This window comes from Neofelis nebulosa, chromosome 10, assembly GCF_028018385.1.
Source record: "Neofelis nebulosa isolate mNeoNeb1 chromosome 10, mNeoNeb1.pri, whole genome shotgun sequence".
Lineage (NCBI taxonomy): Eukaryota > Metazoa > Chordata > Mammalia > Carnivora > Felidae > Neofelis > Neofelis nebulosa.
The window spans coordinates 109,941,553-109,952,258 of NC_080791.1; the positions used below are offsets into that span (position 1 = coordinate 109,941,553).

Here is a 10,706-nt window from a genome sequence, read left to right on the forward strand (position 1 = left end):
TGACCAGCCGACAGTGCATGGAAGCCGACGTGTCCGTGAGCTAAAACTGCCGTTACCATTGTTGATGATGCTGAAGGCACCCCCAGGTGCAGGTTTCCGCACAGCAGAGGACACGGGCTGCTCTTAGGAGGACTCGAGACCCAGAACCCGACCCCAGGAGGCGCAGAGGCCAGGCGGGATGCTTGGAGTTCCAGCCAGGCCCAGCTGAGGTGGGCGGGAACACTTACCTCCGTATATTTGGAAATCTGTGGGCGGTGATTATTTGCTGGGCAGTCTGGGTCTCTTCCCCTGGGGGTGCAAAAAGCCACGGCCGCCAAAGGACATGAACTGGAGGCGGGTCAGGAGTGGGCAGCTTGGGGTGGGGCTGAGGGCAGGGCAGGGCAGGCCCAGTGGCTGAGCCATTGCTGCTGACTCATTGGGATCAGAGGTGGCCTGGCCGTGCAAGAAGGGCCTGGGCAAAGCCACCAACTGGCTAGAGGGACTCGGATAAGCACCCTCCCTCCGCACCTTGGTTTCTACACTTAAGCAGTTGTGTCCAGTGTCAGACTCACCCAGGCACGAATCCTGACTTTGCCACTCGCTGGCTCTGGTGTGGCTTAGTGGCAGGAAGATTCCACTTTCCCTCTGTGAAATGGAAACGATAAGGGGACCAACGTTATGGGTTGTCCTCAGAGGGGGGTGAAGCACGTGTGGAAGTTGGTACGTGGGGTTAGAGGCTTCAGGAGCACGCGGCACATCAAAGCCGCGGGTGCCACTGATGCTGTTCCTTGATGAAGGTCCTTCCAGCTCAAAAGAGATTGAACACATAAACCTTCCATGTAAGAAGACACCATATAATTAACACACAAGAAACAGAGGAATAAAGGAGTAACTTGACGGTGGAAAGCCTGCCAAATATACCCCAAGCGAGTCCACATCAACAATGATAGGGGATGTGACGAAAATGGTACTTTATTTCTGTGGCCTTCCCCTCAAAAGCCTACAGACCCTATCTAGTCATGAGGAAATGGACGTATCCTAATCGAGAGACATTCTACAAAATACTGACCAGTCCTCCTCAAAGCTGCCAGGGTCATTTAAACACACACAAACACACACACACACACACACACACACACACACACACACATAAAGTCTTAGAAACTGTCACAATCAAGAGGAGCCCAACCAAGAAGGCACAAGGACTAAATGTAATGTGGCATCCTGGATGGATCCTGGGACAGAAGGACATGGCTTAGGGGCACCTAGGTGGCTCAGTCGGTTAAGCGTCCGACTTCAGCTCAGGTCATGATCTCACAGTTTGTGGGTTCGAGCCCCGCGTCAGGCTCTGTGCTGAACATCTCAGAGCCTAGAGCCTGCTTCGGATTCTGTGTCTCCCTCTCTCTCTGTCCCTCTCCCGCTCACAGTCTGTCACTCTCTTTTTAAAAAATTTTTTTAATGTTTATTTATTTTTGAGAGAGACAGACACAGAATGCGAGTGGGTTGGGACAGAGAAAGAGGGAGACACAGAATCCGAAGCAGGCTCCAGGCTCCGAGCTGTCGGCACAGAGCCCGACGCGGGGCTCGAACTCACGAGCTGCGAGATCATGACCTGAGCTGAAGTCGGACACTCAACCGAGTGAGCCACCCAGGCGCCCCATGTCACTCTCTTTTAAAACTAAACATTTTTGCAGGGGGCACCTGGGTGGCTCAGTCGGTTAAGCGTCCAGCTCAGGTCGTGATCTCACGGTTCTTGAGTTGGAGCCCCACATCCGGCTCTGTGCTGACAGCTTGGAGCCTGCTTCGGATTCTGTGTCTCCCTCTCTCTCTGCCCCTCCCTCACCTGAGCTCTGTCGCTCAAAAATAAATAAACGTTAAAATAATTTTTTTAAAGAAAAGAAACTAAGGAAATCTGAAAAAGTTTGCACTCTAGTTAATAATAATGTGTAAATATTGGTTAATTAATTGTGACAATTGTACCATGCTAATTAACACTAAGACGTTAATAGAGAAACCTGGGTGTGGAGTCCATGGGAACTCTGTTCGACCTTCACACATTCTCTGTAAGCCTAAAACTATTTTATGTTAACAAGTATCAAAAGATAAAAAAGATGAGACAGCATGGGAGAAAATATGTAAATGTCCAAAACGAGGAGATTTGTAGCCAGGGTACATAGGAACTCATATACACGGGCAAAGGAAGGAAATGGAGAAATTCACAGAGAGGAAAGAAACAGGTCAGTACTCACGCGAGGATGCCTTATATAACCAGAGGAATACAGATTAAAACAATGAATCACCATCTTCTCACCTGATGAGAAACTGGGGGTGTCCAGTATCGATGAGAGCACAGGGAAAGAGTCAGTGTCTGCCAGAGTATGAACTGGTATAATCTCTGGAGATAATTTGGCTATAATTTAATAAAAAAAAAAAAATATGCGCCTGGTGTACCTGTTGCAGCATTATTAGCAAAAACCAAAATTAGAAACAGCCTTGGTCCATCGATAGCCTATGATGCTCCCATAAAATAAAATACTCTGCAACAGAGCAAAAGCGTGAGGTTGACCTTTTGCACATATAATGCAATACTCACAGTTAACACTGCATAGCGTTCATCGTGTGCTAGCCTCTCCCTCAATGTCATTTTCACAATTCTATGTGTCAATTACCCTTGTTATTCCCATGTTACAGATGAGGAAATTGAGTCACAGGGAGATTAAGTAACTTTCCCAAGGTTGCACAAGTAGTGAAGAGCAGAGTGGGGATTTGAACCCAGGCAAGCTGCCTCTAAACAGTAAAATTAACAGCAAAAATATGTATGTATACACAGAAATCTGTGTGCATGTATGCATATGCAAATACCTAAATAAACACCTGATAAATATGCTGTCCTTTAGGGGGCGTCTCACAGGACCAGCCAAGAGGGTCCCTGAGGCTTCACGCAGGATAGAAATCAAAATGTAAGCTGAGAAGAAGTGAGTTTATTGAGGATATAAAGAGAGTGCAGATAGAAGCATAGTGTCTGGGACCCTCGGAAAGGAAATAAGAGTGAGTCTCATCTTCGTTTGGGGCCTGGGGGTTTTACTGAGGACAGCGGTCTGGTGCACGAGTCTTCTCAGGCATCCAAGAACACAGACAGGTGTTTAGGTGTCCTTCACAGGTCACTTAGGTCCTGGAGCTAGGGGGTCTCTGGGAGTCAGTGGTCTTGGAAAATGTTAATGACCACCCCGCCCAGTTACTCCTTAGATGCTATCTGTTGTGCTGGAAGAATCCAAAGAAATCATTAAACCCTTGACCTCTACAAGGAAGAGGTATGTTATCTGTTCTCTAAAACATGTATGAGGAGGGAAGGTAGGTCCTAGCAAGAACAGAAGCAGGAAAAGGAGGGGGATAAAAGCAGGTTTTCATGGGGTCCCTTTAGTTTCCCTATCCCAGGTGCACTGGGTTTCAAAGTGCAATGAATTTCCTGCCTTTAGCCAAGGTCAAAATGTAAGAAAACCCTTCTTGAAGACCACAAAATTTAAATGTAAATGTATAGTGTCCAGTGCTAAGTTGGCACTGTTAGGGATTTTGCTGCTATTAAGCAGAATTGTGGCAAAGGGAGCTGAGTCCAGTTATAACAGAGTTAGAAGGTTCTGGTTTTTCATACCAATTTTTGTGTTTCAAATCTTAAAGTACAGCCGTTTGTTTGATGCTTGGTACAGTGATATAGCTTCTGTGATTTAAAAAAAAATGGGGGCGCCTGGGTGGCTCAGTCGGTTAGGTGTCCAACTTCGGCTCAGGTCATGATCTTGCGGTTTGTGAGTTCGAGCCCCACGTCAGGCTCTGTGCTGACAGCTCGGAGCCTGGAGCCTGCTTGGGATTCTGTGTCTCCCTCTCTCCCTGCCTCTCCCATGCTCATGCTCTGTCTCTCTCTGCCTCTCAATAATAAACGTTAAAAAAATATATTACAATTTTTTTTAAATAAAAAAAAATTAATAGGGGAGCCTGGGTGGTTCAGTTGGTTAAGTGTCCGACTTTGGCTCAGGTGGTGATCTCGCAGTTCGTGAATTCAAACTCCGCGTGATGCCCTGTGCTGACAGCTCAGAGCCTGGAGCCTGCTTTGGATTCTGTGTCTCCCTCTCTCTCTGCCCCTCCCCTGCTTGCTTGCTTTCTCTCTCTCTTGAAAATAAATAAACATTAAAAATAATAAATAAATAAATAAATAAAATTAATGAATGTATTTCTTAAAGATTATCATGACTGCAAATAAAAAAAGCAAAAAGGACCAAAGGCCATGAGGTCATCTGGGGCCTTTGGTGGCTCTAGTTTTTTTTATTTTTTTAATTATTTTATTTTATTTTATTATTATCTTTTTGAGAGAGAGAGAGACAGAGAGAAGTCTCAAGTGAGCAAGGGCAGAGAGAGGGAGAGAGAGAGAATCCCATTAGGAGCAGAAGGAGAGAGAGAGGGAGAGAGAGAGAAGCGGGGCTCACCTGAAGCAGGGCTCGAGTTTACCGGAAGCAGGGCGGTGGCTTTAGTTTTTTAAGCCAAATGATTAAGAACCCAAAAGATTCTTCACCCATTTGGCCTAGAAGTGGCCAACTCCCTCTCTGTCCCCGCAGACAGTCCCCACTGCACACCTGGGTACAATCAGAAAGGGACTAGGGAGGAGGGGATCAAAGGCAACAAACCTAAGCCCCCCCTTACCGTGTACTGTGCCCATGCTGTGCTAACCCCCTCTGTGAGGCGTCAGAGACGGTGACAAGAGCCCCTGTCTCATAAAGGGAACAGTGGGTCCAACAGGCACAATATTGGCCGCTGCATTAGGTGTGGAGCTTACTGATTAAGTGGGGGCGGGTGGCACAGACACTGAAAGAACTCACCTAAGGCAGAACAGAAGGGACAGGAGTTTATTGAATACCCCGCAGTGAGCAGCGAGCGGGACAGCAAAGGAGAGATTGCACAGGCGGTGGTGCGGGGCCAGAGTGAGGGAGTGTGGGCGTGTATTTGGTACCTGTGACCGGTTGTAAGTAGCCCACTGGTCTGTTAGGGCCCCTGGCTCAATGAGCCTGTTTGCAGGCAGCTCGGTGGTCACTCTCGGCCCTTTTGCCTTTGCTCAAGTTTCCACTGCTCAAGCCTGTTGCCTAAAAGGGCCTCTACGGCACAGTTTGGCGGAAGCTTGAAAGGCGAGAGAGAAGACGCACAGGAGGGAACTCTGAGGCCAGCCACGGGGCAGTGAGGGGTGGGCAGAAACGGCACGCAGGATTAGGAGGGGTCGTGGCGAGTCCCGAAGATTGCAGATGAGTTTGGCAGGAGTGGAAAACACCGTCCAGGCAGCCCACAGAGTCCCTGAAGGGTGTGAGTGCTCGCTTACCCTGGAGGGCTGTGCCAGACAAGGGCAAGGGCAGACTGGTTTGAACAGGATGCTTCCCGGGGTGAGGAATCCAAGGCCAGATGGGCCACCTTCGAGAAGGGAAACCAGACGTCAGCCCCAAGAGACGGTGCCACCAGGCAGATCCAAAGGGCAGGCGTGAGTCTGTGCACGAGGTGCAGGCACAGGGGCCAGGAACTGAGAAGGTTGGTGATGTGGACTGGATTGTGCCCTCTCCAAATTCATGTGTTGAAGCCTTAAGCCCCCAGTATGCCTGTACTTGGAGACTGGGCAGTTGGGGAAGCAATTAAGGTTGGATGAAGTCGTAAGGGTGGGGCCCTAATCAGATAGGACTGGTTTCCTTATAAGAAGAGAAAAAGGGGCGCCTGGGTGGTTCAGTCAGTTAAGCGTCAGCCTCTTGATTTCAGCTCAGGTCATGTTCTCACCGTTTGTGAGTTTGAGCCCTGAGTAGGGCTCTGCACTGACAGTGCTGAGCCTGTTTGGGTTCCTCTGTCTCCCCCTCTCTCTGCCTCTTCTCTCTCTCTCTCTCTCTCTCTCTCTCTCTCTCTGTCTCAGACAAAGACGGAGAAGGAGGAGAAAAGACACTAGAGAGCACTCTCTTTTCCCATGGGGACCCAGAGGAAAAAGACCATATGAGGAAAAGCATTAGGTGGCCCTCTACAAGCCAGGAAGAGAGGTGTCACTGGAAACAGACTTTGCCAGCACCTTGATCTTGGACTTCCGACCTCCATAACTATGCAGAAACAATTGCTGCTGCGTAAGCCACTCAGTCTCTGGTATTTTGTTACGGCAGCCCCAGCAGACTAAGACAGCCGGGTTGGAAAGAGGACGTCAAGGTGAGGCAAGGAGAGAAGGAGCAGCTACCTACTTTGCTGGGCTTCGTGCAAGACCCAAATGCGGACTCTTTTCCCGAAATTATTGTGTATTTCAAGACTGTAACAGCAGAGGATTAAACCGTGCACAGGCGGTATACATCCATGAAGACAGCTCAGAAGACAGGTTAGGATGGAGACCTTGAACTAATACAGGGGTCAGGGGTCTGTCTGTACTGCATGCCGGGGTCCTCCTACGGCCTAGTGCGCGAAGATGGCCAATTCAGACAGACAGCAAGCAGAAGAACGCAATCAGAATTTAAATAACGTTGCCCAGAAAGCGCAGTTAGTACATGGGGCGCCTGGGTGGCTCAGCTGGTGGAGCATCTGACTTCGGCTCAGGTCATGATCTCACAGCTTATGAGTTCGAGCCCCACATCAGGTTCTGCGCTGACAGCTCAGAGCCTGGAGCCAGCTTTGGATTCTGTGTCTCCATTTCTCTCTCTGCCCCTCCCCCGCTCATGCTCTCTCAAAAATGAACATAAAAAAAATTTAAAAAAAAAACAAAGAAAGTGCAGTTAGCACAGGCAGAGATTAATTCTGCAAGGAGAGTGAGGGTGAGAAATGAGCAAGCAGGAGGCAGGGGGCACCTTTTGGGCAACGTCAACATCCCTTTACCCCTCCCCTCAACAGCAGGCCGTCCAAGCCAGGTGTGGACCATGAGACAGCACAACTGGCCACACCGGGTTGGGGCAAGGCTGATCACCTGATCCACACCAGCCAATCAGAGTTCTCTCCAGAGAAGGTAGCACAGGTTGGGATTCTAGATGATGTTAACTGGGGGGCTTTGGGTGGCCCTTCTCCCCCATGAAGGGGCTGCAGGGAAGGAAGAAGGGAGCAGGGCCGCAGAGGGAAGCCACTGGGGTCCGTGATGGCCTCTCTGTCCCTGCTCCTTGTCCTTTATGGACATCTGGCTGCATTGCCGGGGCGTCTCGAGACGCTGGATCTTTTTTGAGACACCCCCCCCCCTTCTGCTTCAGCTGGCCTGAGTGGGTTTCTGTTACTTGGGGGCGGGGAGGGAGGAGGTTGGAAAAGGCTTTCCAGAGAAGGGGGCGTGAGCTGGGTTTCCAAGGATGAGCAGGAAATAGGAAGTAGGTCACATGGTGTGAGAGTGGGGTTCCTGGTGGGTGCTCTGTGGAGAGCCTCCTTCACACTCCTTCAGGTTTGCTATTTTGACGCAGAGAGTTCTCAGTTCCCGAGTGAGAGGCAATAAGAGGAAGTGGGAGAAGAAAGAGTGTATTTATTAAAAGACTGGATTTGGGGGGCGCCTGGGTGGCGCAGTCGGTTAAGCGTCCGACTTCAGCCAGGTCACGATCTCGCGGTCCGTGAGTTCGAGCCCCGCGTCGGGCTCTGGGCTGATGGCTCGGAGCCTGGAGCCTGTTTCCGATTCTGTGTCTCCCTCTCTCTCTGCCCCTCCCCCGTTCATGCTCTGTCTCTCTCTGTCCCAAAAATAAATTAAAAAAAAAAAAAAGACTGGATTTGGATCACAGGGTTTCTCTTCATTTCGGAGGGAGAACACTTCCTTTCCGATACTGAAGAAGCGTCTCTTCATTTGAGTTTCTCCTGTCTGTCCTTTTAGTCATTGTCATGTGTTCATTCATCAGCTCCTTCCTCCTCCTATTTTCCCTTCCTATTACTGCTCTTACGACCGCTACTACTCCTTAGTCGTTTGTTCAAATACCCCCTCTGCTACCTGCTAGTGTTGGCTTTTGGTCACACTTTTTTTTCAGTGTTTATTTATTTTTGAGAGAGGGATAGAGAGAAGAGAGAGAGAGAGAGCTCTAGCGAGGGAGGGGCAAAGAGAGAGGGAGACAGAGAATCCAAAGCAGGCTCTGGCTGTCGGCGCAAAGCCCGACTCTGGACCCAAACCCATAAACCATGAGATCATGACCTGAGCTGAAGTCAGACACTCAACCAACTGGGCACCACCCAAGTGCCCCATCCTTGGTCACATTTCTGTCTTCCGTGTGTGTGTGTGTGTGTGTGTATAAATATATATATATTTTATATTTTATATATTTTATATATATATAAATATATATATATATTTATATTTTATATATATATATATATATATTTTAGTGGAAAATCATTTCATTTATTCTCTTACTAGGTAAAAGCAAAAACCACAGTTAAGTACAAATTGTAGGAGCGTCAAATACATGAATTCCTTCATCAGATCTCATTTATAATTTGTCAGAAACCACTCTTTCTTTAAAGAGAACTCCTTTTTTCCAGATTTATGGAGATACGATCGACATAGAACATTGTGTACATTTAAGGTATACAACGCATTGATTTAATATACTTAAGTATTGAAAAATGATCCATAGCGCTAACTAATACGTCTATCACATCACACGATTACTCTTTCTTTTTTGGAGTGAGAACATTTAAGATTTTTCTCTCATGGCAACTTTCCAAGTATATAATACAGTATTATTGACTGTAATCACCATGCTGTACATTAGGTCCCCAGAAGTTATTCATCCATAACTGGAAATTTATACCCTTTGACCAACATCTATCTCCCCACTCTCCATTCCCCCACCCTGGTAAGCACCACTCTACTCTCCGCGTCTCTGAGTCTGGCTAAATTTTTTTTACAAGTTTATTTAAATATTTGCTTATTTGTCTGTTTGTTTATTTGTGAAGGGGACAGAGAGAGAAGGAGAGAGAGAATCCCAAGCAGGCTCCATGCTGTCAGCACAGAGCCCCACACGGGGCTCAATCCCATGAATCGTGGGATCATGACTTGAGCCAAAATCAAGAGTCAGAGGCTTAACCGACTGAGCCACTCAGGCACCCGGTCTGGCTATTTTAATTCCATGCGTAAGTGAGATCATATGGTATTTGTCTTTCTCTGACATATCACTTAGCATAGTGTCCTCAAGTTTCATCCGTGTTGTCACAACTGGCAAAATTTCCTTCTTCCTCATGGCTGAATAATATTCCATTGTACCTGTCTTCTACATCTTCTTTATCCATTCGTCAGACAGATACTTAGGTTGTTGCCATATCTCTGACCTGGTGGAACAGTTATGAAAGGCATTGCAGGAGAGGGTTTTGAAGGATGAAGAGGAGTTTTATATGGAGAGAAACAGGTAAAAGGCATTCCAGGCCAAAGGAATTGCATTGAGCAAAAACCTGGAGGCAAGAAAGATTTGGTGCATTTGGGGAATAGTTACCAAGGCATTATGACTGAAGTTTAAAATGTATGGCCCGAGGGACAGGGAGGGCTAGAGAAGAAACTGAAGGTACAAGTGAGAAAATACTACAAAAATATCTGAACTGATTTCTGGCTTCCCAAGACATTAAAAGAAAATATTTTGCCACCTCCCAGGCTAGAAAAAGAAAGAGCAGTCTTAAGAATTACCGAGAAGGGGTGCCTGGGTGGCTCAGTCGGTTAAGCGTCCAACTTCAGCTCAGGTCACGATCTCATGGTCTGTGAGTTCGAGCCCCGCGTTGGGCTCTGGGCTGACCGCTCAGAGCCTGGAGCCTGCTTCAGATTCTGCGTCTCCTTCTCTCTCTGCCCCTCCCCTGTTCATGCTCTGTCTCTCTCTATCTCAAAAATAAATAAATGTTAAAAAAAAATTAAAAAAAAAAAAAAGAATTACCCAGAAGAAGAATCTTCACTCATTCATTTCTCCCCCTTGGAAGCCTCCAGGCCAACTCTATCCCAGGCTCCATCGAGGGGGAGGGGTGGCATGATTTCTGAGCTAGTCACCTTGCCCAAGTCCAGGCTCCACCTTTGTCCTGCTGGGTCCTAAGGGGTGGATAGGACAGGTTAGAGCCAAGGGAGGAGTCACAGTCTAGACAGTAGGCATTGTGATGTAGCAGGAGGTGGGCGGTGCCAGCCCCCCTGATCCCTAGGTCCCCTAGACTCCCTCCTGGGCTCATGCCCTTTGTCTTACCAGGACTGTTCTGGCTCTGTGTTAGCTGCTTGCCCAGCACCCTGCCGGTGACACCTGCCACCACCTCTAAATGCTTTCTGTAACTGCCTCGCATCCTGCTCTTGCCTACGAGGCCCTGACGCCCCTCTCTGGGCATTCTGGGGGAAGATAGCCTCAGCTATGGCTCAGGGTCTGGGGAGGGTTTGGGCGGTGCATTCCTGTAATTCTTCTGTCCTGTTTTACAGGGAACCCCAGGCCTGATGAAGTAGGGAAAGGACTTGGGGGCCAAGGTCACTTAAGACTTTCCTAAAGCCTCAGGTTCTCCTTCTCCTGAAGGCAGCATCTCACAACCCATCATGCCAACTGTGTCCTCATGTCACAGTAAATAGGATTCTTTACCACGCTACGTTGAGGTGCAGTTTACTAGTTGACAAAATATTTGTGCACGATCAAATATTAACTTTGCTTTGCTTTTCTTCATTTGAGGGCAATAATTAATTTCCCCCAGGTATCAGGTGTTGTAGGCCCTTTCAAACTGCATTGGAGGCACTGGGCTGTCTTTGAAGAGCTTCCCACAGAAGTCCCCCC

General features: G+C 48.1%; 1 pseudogene; it reads right to left on the minus strand.

Moving 5' to 3' along the window:
- Positions 1 to 10,032, minus strand: part of LOC131486705 (small ribosomal subunit protein eS25-like) — an 85,992-nt pseudogene extending 75,960 nt beyond the window's left edge.
- Between the last annotated feature and the right edge of the window lie 674 nt (positions 10,033 to 10,706).